The sequence below is a fragment of the Kogia breviceps genome, chromosome 2 (assembly GCF_026419965.1).
Source record: "Kogia breviceps isolate mKogBre1 chromosome 2, mKogBre1 haplotype 1, whole genome shotgun sequence".
Taxonomy (NCBI): domain Eukaryota; kingdom Metazoa; phylum Chordata; class Mammalia; order Artiodactyla; family Physeteridae; genus Kogia; species Kogia breviceps.
Genome location: NC_081311.1, coordinates 5,078,029 through 5,098,025, shown reverse-complemented (window position 1 = coordinate 5,098,025; position 19,997 = coordinate 5,078,029). Strand labels below are relative to the sequence as shown.

Below are 19,997 nucleotides of genomic sequence, written 5' to 3'. Positions count from 1 at the left end.
ATTCATGAATGAAATTGTTCTCTAGAAGGTGTGTAGTCTACCAGATCCTTGGGCTGCATTGGGGGAAACAAAAGCACCAGAACCCCCCTTTGGAGTCACTTGTGGGCTGTTGGAACCTGTTGGTCAAGGTATTATTTGTTGTATTGACTCTTTAAGTACCAAGTTTGGAAGTAGCTTCTGTGAGCTTTTCTACCGAACTCCACACAGAAGTAAATATTTGGTCAAAAAATTTAGAAAGTCCTTGGCACCAGTCTGAAAGTGAATGGTAACAGACGCAATGTCAAGGACAAGCAGAAGAGAGATTGGTGCCTGTCTTTAGAAGCATTGCCAGCTTTTAAGGGAAGACCTCTTGCTGCTTAGTGGAAACTTGTCTCAGCAGTGGTGTTCTTTCAGAGAGAGCGTGGTACCCAGGAGGTGCCACCTGGGAGTATTTTTTTAAAAATATTTATTAATTGTTGAAGGTATGGAGGACAAGACAACGGAAATCCAAACCAAAGCTTAAATTGGCTGGATTCTTAAAATGTATACTTTGATTCCTTGAGTGTTGATTAAAATGAAGTCAGAAGGTAGCCATTCATTTGGATTACATTTTCCTTTAAGCAAAACTTTTTGTTTTTTAGGTTCTTTGACCTAAAATATGATACATTGTACTGATGTGTTTAGGTGGTACTGGTAATTAGTCAGAGGCTATCCCCAAACATGTCCGTTTTCAGATTATTTCAGTGCGTAATGTTGGCATTTCTTCTTTCATCGTTTCTTCTTTAAAGAAGACTTACCCGCCTGGGACAAATGACTGTTTCCATGGGGATTAAAGTTAATATTGAATAAGAGAAAACATTTTACTCTCTTGCTTTCTTAAATTTCAACAAGTGTATGATTTTGAAAAGTATCAAATGCCTTCATATATTTGTGACCAAAAAAAAGTTATTTCCTTCTATATTCACTAAAATATCCCCATTATTTGGAAGTTGGCAGGTTGCCTTCCAATAGTTTTTCTTCCTTTTTTTTGTAATTGGAATAGTGGATTTACAGTGTTGTGTTAATTTCTGCTGTACAGCACAGTGAGTCAGGCATACATACATGTGTTCTTGGTGACCGTGTGTCACAGCCTCTGGGCCAGACAGCCTCGCTATTCCGTTTGCTGGAGAAGGAAGAGGCTCAAGCCGACTCTCATGCTTCGGGCAAAAGGCTGCTGCTGCTAAGTTCGTAATCTCTCCAACGCGGTAATAAGAATGTGCCTCATCCTCAAATGCTCGAGGGTTTTGCTGTCCAGGAAACATACGCACGTCCCCATCCTACGCTTCAGAAGTGTTGCCTTTCCGCCTTACTTTTCAGCGTGGATGACGTTTGCCAATTTGCTAATTTTAACAAAAGATTCAGACGTGAGTAGAAAGTAGCTGCACCACACCTCTTACCCCCTGCTCTCCCTTCCGAGTGGATACGTGTCCTCTGCAGTGCAGATGTCCTGCGGGGACGGGCACCGTTTCCATCTGGTTGAGATCCTGCCTTGAGAGCAGGCCGGGACCCTTGCCTTTTCGAAGTTTGCGTGTCTGTTAATCGGTTAGCTCTGCTTTGCTAGGTGGCCCTGCAGGATATGGATGTTTGCAGGATAGCACTTTTTAAATTTTTTTCTATTACTGTTCTTAGCATCCACCCATGTCCCCTACTGCTGCCTTGCTGGTGACATGACCATCCAATTTGAGCTCCTTGCATTGGAGCTCGTGCTTCGTAAATACATTTAATCTGAGCCATCAGATGTGAGTGGTCTCGGTTTCCTTTTCCTTCATTCATTTCAAAATGCCTGTTTTTGTATGTCCTGCCTATAGTTCTCTCCTGGATTGGAGGTAAATGTGCCGTCTCCTTTGCAGAGCCAGTTCTGCGTGTGCCCGGTTTCTTTCCCTCAGCTTTTTAGCGCTTGCTGCATTCACTCTTCCACGTCCTCTTGTATCTCGCATCTCTGCATCTCCTCTCTCTTCTTGTTCTGTGCGTAGAACTTGCCAGCGTTTCCCAGAAATGCTGCTGCCCATCCCTGCTTCATGCCAGGTCGCTAGAGTCTGTTCTGTCTTGTTCTTTTCACCATTTGACAACTCCTAGAGAATATCTAGCTGTTGCCACCACTTCTAACTACCCATGCCCCCGCCTCTCTCCTCTCCCTTCTGGAACTGTTCTGTCCTGGAGTCCCTAACATCCTCCGATAACCACATCCCATGCCGATCAGACAGCCCTCATCCTCCGGCATCTTTCCTGGGCATTTGAGTACCTCTTTCTTTCTGCTGATGGACAGACCAAAAGGACACATTGCCTAACCATTATTAGTTTCAGAACAACACTTGAGGGTAGAATTAAACACCCTAAATTTATACATGAATGAATTGATACTCAGAAAGATTAAGTAATCTCCCTGGTTTACATTGTTTATGAAAAAATTGGAATTCTTTCACAACGTGGTTGTTGCTTTTTAAATTTAAATACACTGTAATCCCTCATTTATGACCCTAATTTTAATTTATTTTACCTCCTTCAGCACTTTTAATCATTGTTTTTTTTTTCTTTAATACATTTATTTAGTTATATTAGGCTGCATTGGGTCTTCGTTGTGGTGCGTGGGCTTCTGATTGCGGTAGCTTCTCGTTGCGGAGCGCAGGCTCAGTAGCTGTGGCACACGGGCTCAGTAGTTGTGGCTCATGGGCTCTAGAGCGCAGGCTCAGTAGTTGTGGTGCACGGGCTTGGTTGCTCTGAGGCATGTGGCATCTTCCTGGACCAGGGCTTGAACCCTTGTCTCCTGCATTGGCACGCGGATTCTTAACCACTGCGTCACCAGGGAAGCCCTAATCATTGTTTTTTTATGACATCTTTTAGTGTAGCTATCCTCATACTGTTGTCACCCTAATATTTTTCTTTCAACTTTTTTTGTTTCTTACTATCTCCCTGCACAAACCTTGTTTTCTCTTCCTTCCTTCCTTCCTTCCTTCCTTCCTTCCTTCCTTCCTTCCTTCCTTTCTTTCTTTCTTTCTTTCTTATTGAGGTATAGTTGATTTACAATGTTGTGTTAATTTCTTCTGTACAGCAAAGTGATTCAGTTATACGTATACATACATTCTTTTTTAAAATATTATTTTCCATTATGGTTTATCATAGGATACTGAATGTAGTTCTCTGTGCTCTACAGTAGGACCTTGTTGTTTATCCACTCCGTATAATAATAGCTTACATCTGCTAACTCCAACGTCCCACTCCATCCCTCCACCAACCCCCTCCCCCTTGGCAACCACAAGTCTGTTCTCTATGTCCACAAGTCTGTTTCTGTTTCGTAGATAGGTTCATTTGCATCATATTTTAGTTGCCACATATAAGTGATATCATACGGTATTTTTCTTTCTCTTTCTGACTTCCCTTAGTATGATAACCTCTAGTTGCATCCATGTTGCTGTAAGTGGCATTATTTCATTTTTTTTAATGGCTGAATAGTATTACATTTTATACACACACACACACACACACACACACACACACACACACCACATCTTCTTTATCAGTTCACCTGTTGATGGACAGTTAGATAGTTTCCATGTTTTGGCGGTTGTGAATAGTCCCTGCACAAATCTTGGCCTCTCTGCAAACTTCTGCTTCTGCATGTTCCGTCATTTGCTAGTGGTTGTTAATCTATGACAGGCATTTCTCCCGTGTCATCGCTTTGTCTTCCTAACATCCACTTTTAGGTATAAATTTTATCAACCAATGAGTGTTCTTTATTTTTCTTTACTATTTTATAACTATGAAATATTTAAGTTATTTTTAGGGATAAGTGATGCTTCATGGACCATCTTTCTGCCAAAACATCTCTCTATTTAGGTTTATTTCCTTGGGATCAACTCCCACAAGCAATGTTGCTGAGTCAAAAGTATTTTAAAGGAGGACTTAAACATGTCAATTTGGGAGATTGGATGAACAAAACAGAAAATCAAATTTAAAGCACCAGCTTCAAAGCTAAAAATGAAGTGGTATCTATGAATCAGAAAAAATTTAAGTGCCTATTTATGTATTATTGTTCATTATGTTTGTAAGCAACATGTTGCCTTGATTCTAAGCCAATCGTGAATCTCAGTAAATGGTCAGGAGCTTACGTTGCTACAAGTATGTTTGAATTTCATCACTTTTCCTCTTGGCCATATTCCATATTCCATTTTGCCAGCTATTGAGACACCCGGTCCCACAGTGAGCACCCAGACTGGTCCTTACACTAAAGCAGGATTTTACTGGCGACAGAATTCTGGGTCATTAATTTTCTAAATGCTCTTGCCTCTGCTGCTGGAAAATTTTTGGCCTTCAGAACAACGTGTCCACAACTGTAGCCAGACAGAGGAATTTATAGAAGCCTTCGGCTGTCAGATGGGCAAGCTCTGCTAGGAATAATGGCTGGACTCAGGTGAAGATCTGAGCAGAATTTTAAGGGCAGGAATCGTTGGTTGGGGAGGTGGCCTCCCAGTTGCTGGTTGCAGCCATCACCCTTCCATCGCTGAGTCTGTATCAGGGGCAGGGTTTGGTGTTCTTGCATAGTTCATCCTATAGCTCTGATCCAGCCAAGTCCAAAGAGCAGTGATCATTAACCATCATTTCTCCTCTTCCCTTCAGCTCTTGTCTGGCCAGGGGCTAGTAAAGGGGACAGCTGGAGGAGATATTCATTCACTTGTCGCCATATTTATTAGGTGATTACCACATCCCCATGTGTTCCCTGGCCTCAGAGGGGCTTTATTATAACACAGAGGGAGGGGGGAGGAGGAGAGAAGAGGTGAGGGTAGGGAAAAGTAAGAAACATTCCAAAGCCAGGCATCCCGTGCCATTGTACCAAGAACCCGCTCATGGGACACCTGCTGAGACCCTCTCCTTTCAATGTAACTTGCCTTTGTCCCTGATTTCCAGCTTTAAAGAGATGAAGACTGGTTTTTTAATTGGATTCTGCACATTACTTCCTTGGAACTGGATGGTGTAAGCGGTTTAAGCAGTTCCACGCTGGGCGTTATTTCATTTTAGTGACACTGTGTTTGGATCATAATTCTCATAAACTGATAGTATGTTAATTTTCTGGAAGCCAAAAGGATGAGAATCCTCCTGTGTGTCTGTTGAGCAAACTGTGCTTTGCCAGGAGGTTCTGAGCTCCTAGGGATTTCTCGTTCTACTATAGTAAAAAAAGCAAAGATATATCTCGAAAAGATTTCCAGTTAATAAATGTTAAGTTCACTTACCAGTTTCTTATCTGTTGGGAGATCCTCGTGGAAATAATGGCAAAGTCATGCTTCAGACATGTAATGGCAACATACTGGCAATGTATGATCATATATGCTTTTGCATGTTGAAGAGCAAAGTTTTCTTGTATGTTGGTGCCATGTATCAGAGGGAAAAATGCCACATGGAAAATATTTTTATGAGATATTAAAAATTTTAGAATATAATTACTTTCATTAATCTAAAAGAACATCAAAATATTTGAATAGGGATTTCCTTTATAGAAATAGGAGCATAGGGCTTCCCTGGTGGCACAGTGGTTGGGAATCTGCCTGCCAATGCAGGGGACACGGGTTCGAGCCCTGGTCTGGGAAGATCCCACATGCTGCGGAGCAACTAGGCCCGTGAGCCACAACTACTGAGCCTGCGCGTGTGGAGCCTGTGCTCCACAACAAGAGAGGCCGCGATAGTGAGAGGCCCGCGCACCGCGATGAAGAGTGGCCCCTGCTCGCCGCAACTGGAGAAAGCCCTCGCACAGAAACGAAGACCCAACACAGCCAAAAATAAATAAATAAATTTATTTTTTTTAAAAAAGGAAATAGCATAATTTGACTTAATGTGCAATAGTATATGTGAGATGCACAATTGAAAATACTGTTGTGTCAAAGTAGAATGTTTTCTTTTTTTTGTATCACTAATAGTAGAGCCAGATAAATAACTTTGGTTCAAAATGGAATCATCAAGTCATAACTTTTTTTCTTTTTTTTTTTGTGGTACGCGGGCCTCTCACTGTCGTGGCCTCTCCCGTTGCGGAGCACAGGCTCCAGACGTGAAGTCTCAGCAGCCATGGCTTACGGGCCCAGCTGCTCCGCGGCACGTGGGATCCTCCTGGACCGGGGCACGAACCCGTGTCCCCTGCATCGGCAGGCGGACTCTCAACCACTGCGCCACCAGGGAAGCCCAAGTCATAACATTTTGAACTGGAGGAACCTTTTTATTTTTTACTTTTCGGCTGGTGGTGGGGGGTGGGGGGAATCGTCTTTAAATGAGAAAAACTGGTAAGTTACTTAGTTTTCTGCCAACGACTAGGACAGGTAGCTTCTGACCTCTATCCCGTCTAATCTCCTGCCCATACCTGTGCTTATCAAACTTTTCTCACTCCACCAGCCAAGGATGCTCTTGGCAATGATCCCCTACCGTTTGCACTGAGACAAAGCAGGGCTTTTTCGAAGTTCACATGTCTCTATACTCTCTGCACTGTTGATGCCCGTTGTCTGTGTCACATTGAAATTCACCGTCCTTTCCTTATTTTTTCCTCCTATTTTGTGCTTTTATTTCCCAATCAAAGGATAATCAGTTATTAAAGTCAAACTTCTAGATATTGTTTATTTAATTCTCCAGATTCAGAGTTGGGTCTGTGGATTTGCCCTGAGGTTTTCCTTTTAGGTTCAAGAAGATTGGGGGTAAAGAAGAAACTGTCAGTGCGCTGTGGACTGGACTTGCTGAAATATACTCTACAAGTCCTAACAAGCGTGAACATGTGGATATTCACGATCTGTTCAAAGCAGCCCTAAAGACGTGAAGGTTTTGCTTAAGCTTACTGCTATTGTGGGGTGATGTACTTAGCTTCTGGCTAACTTCCTTATCTCCCATCATTCTACTCACTCACATCTTGGCCATTTTGTCTATAAAGGGGAGGGAGTACTAGGTCTTGTCGGAGCTAATTAATTTTTTTAAATTTAATTGTGATGAAATATACACAACTCAAAAGGTACCACCTAACCTTTTCTAAGTGTCCAGTTCAGTGGCATTAAGTATATTCACACTGTTATGCAACCATCATCACCATGCGTCTGAAGAACTCTTTTCATCCTTCCAAACTGAAACTCTTCTACCCATTAATCACTAACTCTCCCTTCTCCCCTCCTCCAGCCCCTGGTACCCTAGCACCCTTCTACTTTCTGTCTCTGTGGATTTTACTATTCTAGACCATCAGGTCTGGCTTTGAAAGCGTTCCTTGGTGTGGAATCCCACGGTCATCTTCTCAGCCCGCTTGATTCCAGTGCTGAGTGAGACCCTGTCTTCCTTACCTTCTGTCCCTTCTCTGTCCCAGCCCAGCCTGCTCTGTGATACTGACCACGTCTGCAGCCTACACCAGGGGCAGGTGTAGACCCGCTCTTAACATTTTGACTGTCCCTCATGCAGCCCTGTTCATTTTTCACACTGTCCCCTCCTTTACTGTTGGAGCTTCTCAAGCCTTGAGACTGTGTCTTCATATTTCTGTATTCTCAAGCCTCTCCCACAGTCTCTGGCCCAGAGTATGGGCTTCAGAATGAATGCTATAGGAGCATTAGGGATAAATTACAGAACCAAAAATGTTCAAAGAGCTCATCGGGTTAAAGTTCCTTCCGCTCCTGTGTCCCAGATTGATTTTCATTGTATCTTCCTGGGTGAACGAGCAGTTGCGTTTCTCAGTTGATTTAAAGGTGCAATAGTTTAAGGTTCGTCCGGAGAGAGTGAGGAGAAGCTATACCCAGCAAGTGGTTTAATGTGCAGCTCTTGGAGTCACAAAGTCTTAAAAAGATGATCTGTTGTGCGGAACTTGCACCTCATGGCTTATCTTTATTGAGTTTCCTTCAGTTATTTCCTTAATTTGATGTAGAGCTCAGTGCTTTTTCAATTAAAGACTCTTGGACTAAACCTTTCGGAGGACGGTCTACATCTTGTGAAGCTCAGCTTTTCTGTTTTGAGGCCTCATTCGGAGGAGAGTGGAAAGCTGAACCATGTGTAGCCTGGCCTGCTGGACGACAAAGTACTGTTATGGTGAGAGTGTTTGACAGACACTCTTTAATTCAATGATGTTCTATCAGGGAGATGCTGTTCTAATAGCATCAGTCAGTATTTTTGTCTTTGTCATCTTTAGCCATGGGTGTAGGGAGGGAAGTCTCTGTATCTGAGCTTCCAGGAGCAGCACAGAGGGGTACAGATGTCGAATTTTATACACGCTGATGTTTCCAGCATTTATTTTTTACCAAGATTTGTGCTTACAAATGGCCTGTTGAAAGTAATTGTGTAATTAGCTTAATAAATCACCTTTCTGTCATTGGTCTCTCCATATCTCCGTACACACACTCCCCGGATCAGCACAGTTTGCCTTTTGTCACCATAAGCTTTCATCAGTAGGGACTACAGACCAGCTGAGGTTTGCTTTCTGCTACTTAGCTTATCAAAATGACTTGGAGACTCACAAGAAAAATAAGATACTGATGTTTTCTTGGGTATGTGTTTATAGCCATGCTTTGGGCTCACATGCGCCTTCTTAAAAATTTATGTATTTACTTTCTGTCCCTGGAAAATCAGGTTTTCTTGATAACCCATTAACTATTCTTTTTTCAAAGCAATCATTTTTTAAAAATTATTTCCAGTTTGTTTATTTATTTATTTTTGGCTGTGTTGGGTCTTCGTTGCTGAGTGCGGGCTTTCTCTAGTTGCGGTGAGAGGGGGCTACTCTTTGTGGCGGTGCGCGTGCTTCTCATTGCGGTGGCTTCTTTTGTTGCGGAGCACAGGCTCTAGGCGCGTGGGCTTCAGTAGTTGTGACTCGCGGGCTCTAGAGCATAGGCTCAGTAGTTGTGGCGCACGGGCTTAGTTGCTCCGCGGCATGTGGGATCTTCCTGCACCAGGGCTGAAACCCGTGTCCCCTGCATTGGCAGGTGGATTCTTAACCACTGTGCCACCAGGGAAGTCCCATTAACTATTTAATAAGAAAAAATATCCTGTTTTACTTATATCCAAAGATAACTTTGGACTATTTTTTTTTTTAGGATGGAGAAAGACTATTAAGAAATACTGTTTTAAAATGTGTATACATTTTTTTTTTTTTTTTACCGTGGGTTAAGTTATTTGTAATAAAGAATTTCAAAGAAAAATAAATGAGAATTTAAAGCAGGAGTTTTGTGGAAGGGCAAAAAAGAGTGTGTATGATAAAAAAATTTGCTTAAACTCAAACTAGTAGAAAGTTAAAATACATTTTAATGAACTTGAATATGTTAGCTGTGCTGTTGGAATAAGAAAAAGTTATATGTAACCATTAAATTAGAAAAATTAGAACCATTAAATCAGAAAAATTATTATATATACTTTTGTAGTCTATTTTTGAGTAAGTGCCTTTATGTACATAAAATCAGTGTTTACAAAATATATCCTGAAATTCACATTTTCTACCAATTAACTCTGTTCTCTCTCTGCCAGTAAATCTGAATTAGAGAGGTTTGGAATTCATATGTTGTTATGTGTCAAAAGTAATAGATGGGAACAAGAATTGTAATTTGTGTGCAGGCCCCTCGTAACTGAATTTTCTAAGAACTAAACTGACTTTAAAAAAAATTTGTAGGGCTTCCCTGGTGGCGCAGTGGTTGAGAATCCGCCTGCCGATGCAGGGGACACGGGTTCGTGCCCCGGTCCGGGAAGATCCCACATACCGCAGAGCAGCTGGGCCCGTGAGCCATGGCCGCTGAGCCTGCGCGTCCGGAGCCTGCGCCCCGCAATGGGAGAGGCCACAGCAGTGAGAGGCCCGCGTACCACCAAAAAAAAAAAAAAAAAAAATTTGTAATTGAGTGTTTCATTGGTAATGATAGGAAAGGAACAAGTTTTAGTCAGTCAAGCAAAGAGTTGCCCGACTTGCTGCATCAATGCTACAGGCAAGAAGAGGGGCGTGTCAGAGACTTCCCTGAAGAGGACAGGTGAGCGCCTGGTGTTCCCTCTGCTTTGTGAATCTTGACATTTTCTCCAGTCACCGTTCTTCCCTTTTAGATCCCAGAGAAAGGGCACAACGTAGGATGCAGCCAAGCCCGTCCTTTTCTTTGTTTACTCTGTTCACCATCTCATGTTGATTCAGGCTGCCAGCAACCAAATGCCACCTTAATCAGTTTTGTCTAATTAACTGCAATTAGATGGAGGGATTTCTCTCCAAGGCGTGAGGATTGCTTTGGAAGAAGGCAGAGAAGTTAGCCTTCCCAGTTCTAGCTGTTGGATACATAGCTTAGAAAATTACAAGTTGTTGCAAAAGTATCTTTTCCACTATTTCAGTCTGTAATTGCCAGGGAAGGATTTGCATTCCTGTACAAGAGTATGCAAAGAGAAAGCCAGATAAAACCCGTCAAACGTAAGAAGTAGTTAATACAATGTGTTCCTTTCTAAGTGAGCACCAGAGTTGTTGATGTTTTGAAATTTTCCTAATGGGCAACTTTCTATCCCCATCGTATTGACTACACTTGTGGACTGGAGTAGGATCTAATTGGCAAAGAGAATAACTATGTGTAAGACACAGGAAGCTTGCAGGCAAATCAAGTTGAGCATTGAGGTCCCTGCCCTGTCTTTGCTTCTTTCTTACTTTCTGCCTCTCCGACCAGTTCCCATAAAGGGGCCTGTTGGGCTCCCAGGCTCCTGGGACCTTCAGCATTGTGATTAGGGAGCATCTATCTCTGCCCGGACTGAATTTCTCCCACTTCTCTTCCCAGTTCCACCGGGCTTGGGTGCCCCTGTTCCATTCCCCCCCAGCACACGTGTCACCCCATCTTGACCCTGCCACGCGAATACAACTGCTTAATGGGTCTTTTCTCACCAGACGCTGGGGCAGGCACCTGCGGCTCATTTCAATTCATATTCCAAGCCCCAGCACAGGACCTGGCCTGTGGCAAGTAATGATCAGCCGTGTGTGTGTGGGAGGGGGGGGGGTGAGTGAGTGGATGATTCCGAGGTCCCCCGTGGGGCCATTCGTGACCCCTCCCACTCACCAGGCAGCTCTCGATTGCTCGCTGAAGAACACGCCTGTAACTGATCGCCCTGTCTGTCCTCAACTTTATCTGTTGCACTTGGCTTCGTCTTTGTCCTTGTTGCTCCAGGGCTCCTGTCCTGGACACCCTCTCTTCGGGGTCAGGGCAGCACGAATATACTTGCTGGGTGAAGGCACCTGGCCATCGTAAGAGCTCCCCAGGGCAGGGGGAGGGTGACTGAGACTTGTAACTCTCTGCCAGTGCGGGCCTCCCTCCGCTGCAGCATGGCTGGCGACCATTTGTAACCAACGCACTTTACAAGCGGTGTTCCTAAGGCCTCCGTTCTGTATCCTCAGACGTGCCCCGAGCGCCCACCTGGTGGGCAGGAAGCAGACACAAAGTGGATGTGAGGTGGGCGCTCTCGTCCTCTGCTGGCTTCACTCTGAGCCGTCCGCCAGCAGCCCTTTACCCGAAATGCCGGGCTGCGGCCGATGGTCTGGACACTTTACCCCGATTCCGGTTCCCCCGGAAATTACCCTGCTCTTCCTGGACCGGAAATGCCGCCCTCTGGTTGGAAGAGGCTTCTTACTTCATGGCCAGTTATAAAGGGCAGGTAGTGCGTAGAAAGGGGCGGGGCCGCAGTGACGCCCAAGCCTTCCTCCTGTTCTCAGGGTTCCAGGCAGTGGGGCTCTCACACTTCCTTCCGTGCCGGCCGAATCAGGATGAGCCTCCTTGCATTTGTGACTCTCCCACTGGGACGCTGATGGTGAGGTTTCACTGCGGCTCGGACACACTCAGATCTGGAAGCCAAATCTCGGAGTGACTTTCAGGCCGGGCTGAGCGTGGATTCCTAGCGATCCCCCTCTGCTCCCTCCGAGTAACAGGGGACGAGGTAGGACTTTCTGAGCCTTGCATAAACCTGCTCTGTTGGGTGTTGCTGAGCCCTGTCTGCTCTCTTCCCCATTACCTTTATAAGCCTTAGCTTACATTTTACTGCCTGCCCTATAACTGATACTTGTTAGTAACCGAGTAGATTTTCCATCTGGTAAAATCATGAAAATAGTAGAACTTTGAAGATGATTTTATTATTTTTATTTTCTTGACTTTATAGAAATTTGTTTCGTAGCAATTACGCCAACGTAAGGACTCACCAAATACACAAGAAATGTGAACCATATAAATACCTCATTATCCTAACAAGACTCTAATTATATCAAAAGTTTCTCAGAATTTTATTGAAGCCATCAGCATCTCAAACTAATAAATAAATATGTTCTCTTCTCTGTCAGATTATAAAGATCTCCTTGATCGCACATATTTCTTTGTATGTTATTGACTTCCTCTGTTCTTTCAGAGCAAACTCTTTTTTAAATGGTGATACACACATGTTGAGTTAATGTCCTTTGGGCTTCAACACACTCTTCTCTGCATCCTGTGTTCTGTGACGATAATTTTAATATTTCAAAACGAGCCACGTTTGCCCTCGCCTATTTTTCGTACGAATGGATTTTGCTCACAGGTTGTAGAGGGAGGGGAGTTGAATCATCTGGCTGCAGGGCTTCTCTCCTTCCTGACGGAGTGTGGATGAGACGACCCTCCAGAAAGGTGTGCCTGAGTCCCAGGAATGGGTCTGGGTCCCCAGGTGGTGGGAAGACCCTCTCTCTCTCTCTCATCTGTGGGGCAGGGAGCAGCGCGGTGCGCTTGGCGGAATGTTCTCTCAAACGCTATACAAAGCCTGTAAGCAAAATGAGGTTTTCTGCTCCCTCATTTTTGCTGGATTACGTGGCTGCATTGTGATCGCTGGGCGGCTACCATCACATTCTTGTTTGGTTGTTGCCTTTGCCCTGTGTTTTGATGGAGGCTTACAATGACGTGATGTGACTTTGCATGGGATGGAAGCCACGGGCTGCACCTGTACACACACCTATTACTGCCCAGTAAATAAACTCCCAGACCATGTCTTACAACAGGGCCCTGGGCTTTTACTCCATGTACAAAAGTGCAGAAATTTTCTAGCGTATCAGGTTGTCGTTATCAATGCAGTGGCCATTAAATGGCCAGGCAGCTTTGCTTTAAGACTCTTCTGGCAATTCTTTTTTTCCAGGACAGCGTTTAAATTTGCTTTGAATATGATAACCCAGAGGGAGAGCTCTCTTTAGAGAAAAGGTAGATGGCGAATCCCCAAGGTAATTTCTTACATTCAGATGCCCTCACAGCAAACCCCACCACAGAGACATTTTGCTAAGTAACGTGAATTCAGTACTATTAGATACCAAAAAATTCTGGTAGTATTGTCAACGTCTCAGAACATACATTTCAAGTTGATTGTGAAAAACACTTTGGTACATTAATTTCTTTAGAAAAGTGTTATTTAGCAGTAGGTTTAGGGATCTTTAAAAAGACTAGAAAGAAATTGATAACTTCATTAGAAGTACATTTTTTTTAATCGATAGAATCAGTCTGTCCTTATTTCCAATTATGGCCTTTGCTTTTGCTGGACTGAATAATTTCCCTTTTATTTGTTTATATTAGGCCTTTTCTCGCTTTAATTTTTTTTTTTTTTTAATGACAACAGCATGGGCATTCGGTCTGCTTCGTCAAAGGATTTATTGCTCTTTTCTTGGCATTAGAGCTTGGCTGGTGAGTGAAACAGTGATCCCTGCCCTGCCCTCTTGGAGTTTATATTCCAGTGGGGAGAGTTGATCAACAACAGTTCTAATAAGTAGGTAGATTATGTGACTGTGTATGAAGGTAACTCCTGCAGGAGAAGGTGGTGTGAGAGGATGGGGTGTGCTGGGGCCTTGAGCGGGGTCCCCACTTTAAATGGGATGGAACAGCATCAGCCGTGGGGAAGCAGGCCTTGGAACCACAGGCTGAAAGAAGGGGTTGGGAGTGGGACGGTCTTCTTGGGGAGGAGCCTTCATCAGAGGACACAGGCAGGGCAGCCTCTTAAGGGGAGAAGCTGGGCAAGTTCTAAGGCCCCATGGAGAGACTGTGACTCAGGCCATGAGGTTATATTAGGTTCTAGGGATGCCATAACAAAAGCCACAGAGTGGGTGGCTTAAACCACCAGAAATCATTCCTTATCGTTCTAGAGGCCAGAAGTCCAATATCAAGGTGTCCTGCGGAGTTGGTTTCTTCTGAAGTCTCTCTCCTTGGCTAGTAGATGGCCGTCTTCTTATTGCATCTTCACGTGGCCCTCCTTCTGTGTGTGTCTGTCCTAATCCCCTCTTCGTTAAGGAATACCAGTAATATTGAATGAGGGCCACCTTAATGACCTTATTTTACCCTAATTGTCTCTTTAAAGACCCCGTCTTCAAATACATTTACATTCTGAGGTTCTGGGGGGTTAGGACTTCAACATATGAATTGGCAGGGGAGGGGGGACAAAATTCAGCTCGTATCAGAGATGGAGTCGGGTATTTTGTGGAGACGTGCGGCAGCTCATGGATGGCCTTGTAGGCCCATTCATTGGTCGACATTAGAAATTATTATTTGTGATAATGGTTTTATCCCCAATAATGGTGCTTTCCTTTCCAGAATTCCCATGTAGTTGTGTGAAGTTTCCAATTCTTTCAAGCAAATACCCCCTACTGACCGTGCTTCTCTTTAACTGATCAGTCTAGAATTCTGCTTTTTGCCCCGTCAAGACACCAAAACAGCTGATTTAAATTCAAAACTAGTGGGCTTCCTTACCCCATGCACTTCTTGTTGAGACAGGAACGAGGGTCACTACAGTCGGCAGACTTTTAACTGTGTAGCCTGGTAATTCGCTTGTGAAAAGCATAGTCAATTTTGCAAACAAGGAGTGATTCTGGAAAGTAATTAAAATTAGTCGTTATAGTACGACTTTGTGGATTTACCTTCCACTACATGCTGTTAAGATCTTGTCTAAGCAAGATTAATAAAACAAACAAAAAAATCTTGGCTGAACATCTGTTGAAAAGTGGCTCCCAATTTAGACCTTCTCATTGTGACTTGTGATTAGAGTTTGGGGTTCAGGTGAAGGGAAGCCAATGTGATTTGTGATGCTTCCTTCCTTTCTTTCTTTTTTTTAAATGTTAAGATTTTATTTACAAAGCTTCTTTGTTGTACAGAACCTAAAAATGCTGTTGCAGTCTCAGTGTAACTGGTAACCACGGATTGACTCACCAGTCACAGCTATGCACGCTACAGCAAGCGTCTTCCACAAAAACCCAACAGCGCTTATCATTTGGTTGAGGTGAAGTCCCCAAGCTTGGTGGTGGCTTTGTAAGAGGGACTAAATGGAGGAAGGCGGAATGTCACAGAAACTATTCTTTGGCTCTTTGGGTGGGTTGGTGTCCTGGGGTTTGTAATCACAGCTACCTTTTTTTTTTTTTTTTTTCTTAAACAGCTCCCAAATCCATGTGAGCAGTCCAGCCAATCCTGAACAGTTCTTTTTTTGCAGGTTATTTGGGGTCTTAATCATCTTCGCCTTCATCATGTTTCTCTCTTCCTCTTTTCACCTTTCCCGCTTTCTTCCTCTTCTTCCTCCTCATCTTCATCTTCATCCTCATCCTCTTCATCATCACACTCTTCCTCCTCCTCCTCCTCCTCCTGGTCCTCATCTTCTCCTTCTTCATCCTCCTCCTCTTCATCCTCCTCCTCATTATCTTCATCAGCTTCTCCATCACGTCCACATTCTTCCTCCCCACTGACTTCCTCTTCATCCTCCCCTTCTACATCTTCATCTTCATCATCACACTCTTCTTCCTCACCATCCTCCTCCTCCTCCTCCTGGTCCTCATCTTCTCCTCCTTCAGCGTCCTCTTCTTCCTCCTCCTCCTCCTCATCTTCATCTTCATCCTCTTTATTATCACACTCTTCTTCCTCCTCCTCCTCCTCCTCCTCCTGGTCCTCATCTTCTTCTTCATCATCTACATCTTCATCTTTATCCTCTTCATCATCACACTCTTCTTCCTCCTCCTCCTCCTCCTCCTCCTCCTGGTCCTTATCTTCTCCTCCTTCTTCATCCTCCTCATCTTCATCCTCCTCATCTTCATCTTCATCAGCTTCTCCATCACGTCCAGATTCTTCCTCCCCACTGACTTCATCTTCACCCTCCCCTTCTGCATCTTCATCTTCATCCTCTTCATCATCACACTCTTCCTCCTCCTCCTCCTGGTCCTCATTGTCCTCTTCTTCCTCCTCCTCTTCTTCATCTTCATCTTCTTCATCATCATCTTCGTCCTCTTCATCATCACACTCTTCTTCCTCCTCCTCCTTCTCCTCCTGGTCCTCATCTTCTCCTTCTTCATCGTCCCCCTCATCTTGATCCTCCTCATCTTCATCTTCATCAGCTTCTCCATCACGTCCAGATTCTTCCTCCCCACTGACTTCATCTTCATCCTCCCCTTCTGCATCTTCATCTTCATTCTCTTCATCATCACACTCTTCTTCCTCACCATCCTCCTCCTCCTCCTCCTCCTGGTCCTCATCTTCTCCTGCTTCATCGTCCTCTTCTTCATCCACACCATCCGCCTCGGCATCTGAGTCAGGGGCTCCACTGTCCTCTCGGTCACAGCCATGTAGGTAGGTCAGCTGGGGCCGGAGCTTGAAGACACTCTCTCCGTAGTCAGTCAGGTTAGTAACCTCACAGTTTAACAGATCCAGGCTCTTCAGACATCCCAACTTTTTCAAAGGTTCCAGGGTGCTGATATCTTTCAGTTTATTTCCACTTAAGTTGAGGTGTGTAAGATTTGGAAGTTTTTCTGCTAACATATCCAGATCTCCCAAGATTCAGTTGTCACTGAGCTCAAGCTTTTTCAATTTAGGTAGTTTGGGGAGATTTGAAACTGAAATCAAGCCTACATTTATGAAACTGAGGAACTCTAAGTTCACACATTCAGCCATTAAGCTCTCAATTTTCTCATCATTTGGTGTGCAATTGTCCAGGACAAGTTCTCAAACAGCTGCCGGGGTCCAGTTCCTCAGCTCCAGGTGGATCATCCTCTTCATGTCCACGTTTCTGTCTTCCCCCCAACTTCAAGCTTAACTTTGCGTGCTGGGGGCGGATAGGGGAGAGGCGTCCCAGCCTGCTCAGAGAGGGCTGTCGGAAGGGATCTGAGTGGTGCCGGGTGGCGGACGGGTGGCGTGCGGGCAGGCGAGCGGAGCCCCCAGAGCCAGAGCTGATGCTTTCTTTTTTTTTATTTTATTTTTTTATTTTTTTTATTTTTTTTTTAATTTTTTTTATTTTTTTTTATTTTTTAACATCTTTATTGGAGTATAATTGTTTTACAATAGTGTGTTAGTTTTTCCTTTACAACATGATGCTTCCTTTTTATGTGTGAGTCAAGTACCTGAAATGTCTATGATTGTCATGTTAAAACATTAATCTTCAAAATATGTGAATTTAGTTCAAAGAGATTAATCTTAAAAAACCAATGTTTTATATTCCCTAATTAAAATGGTGGTGGTCACCATTATGATTGGTAATTACAAGACACAGCTCTAAATTTTGATAAGAGTAGGGGAATGGCTTCTTCTAGTATTTTCATTAAGTCTTCATAGGAATAGATAGATGTGAATAATGTGTACATAACTCAGGGTACTCGCTGTGTATTTTGATTGATATCCCCTTGAATATTTTTCTCAACATCTTGGAAGGGGTTTTGGTTTTGTCTTGTTTTTGCAAAATGTGATGTGACAGTATCGACAGTATTTACTTGCCAGGTGCATGATGATACCTCAGAGCAGGTACCAGAGGGTCTCCTTAAGATACTAAGGAGCTTTAAACAAGAGCTTCACTTGTCAGGGTTGAGTGAAGCTCTCGTTTAAATTTAGCTGACAGTAAGCTCCCTATCAACACCCTCCGGCCAATAGAATGTGAGTTTCATGAGGGCTTCAAGAAGAGTGACTAACACAGCGTGCCTCTGTACATGTTTGTTAGATGATATGCCCTTCCTAGGAAATGGGATTTATAAAGAAATGTCCCTCTTCTAAGTTTTGTGTTATTAGAGCTTGGCCTTACATTTTTATTTTGGGGGCGGTACCTTTCTTGCCCCCTTAGTAAAATTTAACAGCATCCCTATGTGCTCTTTTGATGCGTAATTTTATTGCTGGATCTTTTTGCCCTTCAATATAAAACTCTTATATTTTCATAATATCCATAATCCTATTTGTTTAGCTTCACATATTTTGTCAGAGATGATCTCTAGGTTAGGAATTTTCCTTAACATCTTAAGGTCTATCTTAAGCCAATATCCAGGAGACTAGATATTAAGTATTCTCACCACCCATAAAAATGGCAATTATGGGACATGATAGATGTGTTAGCTAACCTTAAGTTGTGATTGTATTGCAACATATAAATGTATGAAATCAACACATTGTATGCCTTAAACTATGTCAATTAAATCTCAATTAAAAAAATAAAAATAAAACATTAGACCCTAAAGGCATGCATGCCCATTAAAATCTCTAAAAAAAAAACCCAGAGATGCTGGCTCTTATTACAACTTGCCATTGTCTTGGGGGTGAGGGCCTGTGTAGTAAGTCCAGAAACAGAAATAGAGCTTACAGCGATTGGAAAGGACAACACAAAATTGTTGACAGATGTTGGCTTGGTCTGTTTCAACATCTCTCCCCAGGCCCCCCTCCACACACCCCCCATAACAAAGACTCTAGGGGGTGATGACAGAATTCTGCAAGTTCAATAATAAAGTCTACACGTCACAGTCAATGGTTTTCCCAAGTATACAAATAAAAATATAGAGAAAAATTTAAAGCTTTTTGGAAAAAAAGCTCTCCTCCCACTAGGAACAATAGTACAAGAGCCGTTGAAGATCCATATGATGAAAACCACAAAATATTCCTGAATGGCATCAAAAGAGACTTGAACAAATGGAGAGACACTGGGTGCGTGTAATTGAGAAGGCTTCTATCATAAGCCTTCTCAATGAATTTAAAAATTCAGTGCCGCCTCAATTTCAATCTCAGCGGGACTTGTTTCAAACTCAGTAATGTGGTTCTAAAGTTCATGTGAAAGAATAGATTGGCATGGACACTGAGGGAAATGTGAAAACCAAGGGTAATGATGTAGGACTTGTCTACAGATAACAAACCACTTGAAAGCTAAAGCTACAGTAACGGAAGTATGATCCAATGTTCATTAGAAGTAGTCTCTTTCTATATATGTGAGAGCAAGAATGAATCCGCTGAAATAGCAATATTAGTTACATATCATCTTATGAGGATTTTATGATTTTCAAATGTTCTTCTTTATATATATCTTCTTTTTACTGTATGATCATATTTATATATATGATCATAGAGTAAAATTCACCCTTTTTAGTTCTGAATTTTGATGGATATATACAGTTGTGTAATCACCACCAAATACAAGTTTAGAGTATTGTGATACGCCTAAAAAAGTCCCTCATCATTCCCCTCTGGAGTCACTCTTCTCCCCTTTGTCACTGTAGTTTTGGGTTTCTAGGATGTCACATAAATGAATTTATATACCGTGTCGCCTTTTGTGTTGACGTCTTTCAGTTAGCACAGTTTTTCTTTTTTTCTTCTTCAAAACAAAAGAAACCCTTGGTGTTTGAGAACGATGCACATTTATTTATCCAGTAGCAGGTCCACTGTATTGCTCAGCACTATTCCGTCATACGGATTTACCACGGTCTGTTGACCCACTTACTAGGTAATAGACATGTAAGGTGTCTCCCTGTTTGGCAATGAAGACTAAGACTGTCTATAAATATTTGTACAGAGGTCTTTGTGTGGATGTATGTTTTCATTTCTCTTGGGTAAATACCTAGAAGCAGGAAGGTTGGGTCCTGCCAAGCCTTTTCCAAAATGTCTGTATCCTTTTGACTTCAGACCAGCAACATAGGAGAATGTCTGTTCTGCAACTTCCTTTTTTTTTTTTTAAACTTTAGCCATTCTAATAGGTGTGTAGTGGTATCTCATTGTGGTCTTAATTTGCATTTTCCTAATAATTAGTGACACTGAACATGGTTTCATGTCTGTCTCGGC

The 19,997-nt window shown here is 43.0% G+C and overlaps 1 protein-coding gene and 1 pseudogene across 2 annotated transcripts in view; one reads left to right on the top strand and one right to left on the bottom strand.

Moving 5' to 3' along the window:
* The window catches only part of DOCK1 (dedicator of cytokinesis 1), a 504,544-nt gene that overhangs the window by 275,941 nt on the left and 208,606 nt on the right, over positions 1-19,997 (top strand). The gene's annotated exons all lie outside the window — the stretch shown is intronic.
* Positions 15,437-16,973, bottom strand: LOC131750853 (acidic leucine-rich nuclear phosphoprotein 32 family member B-like; annotated as a pseudogene).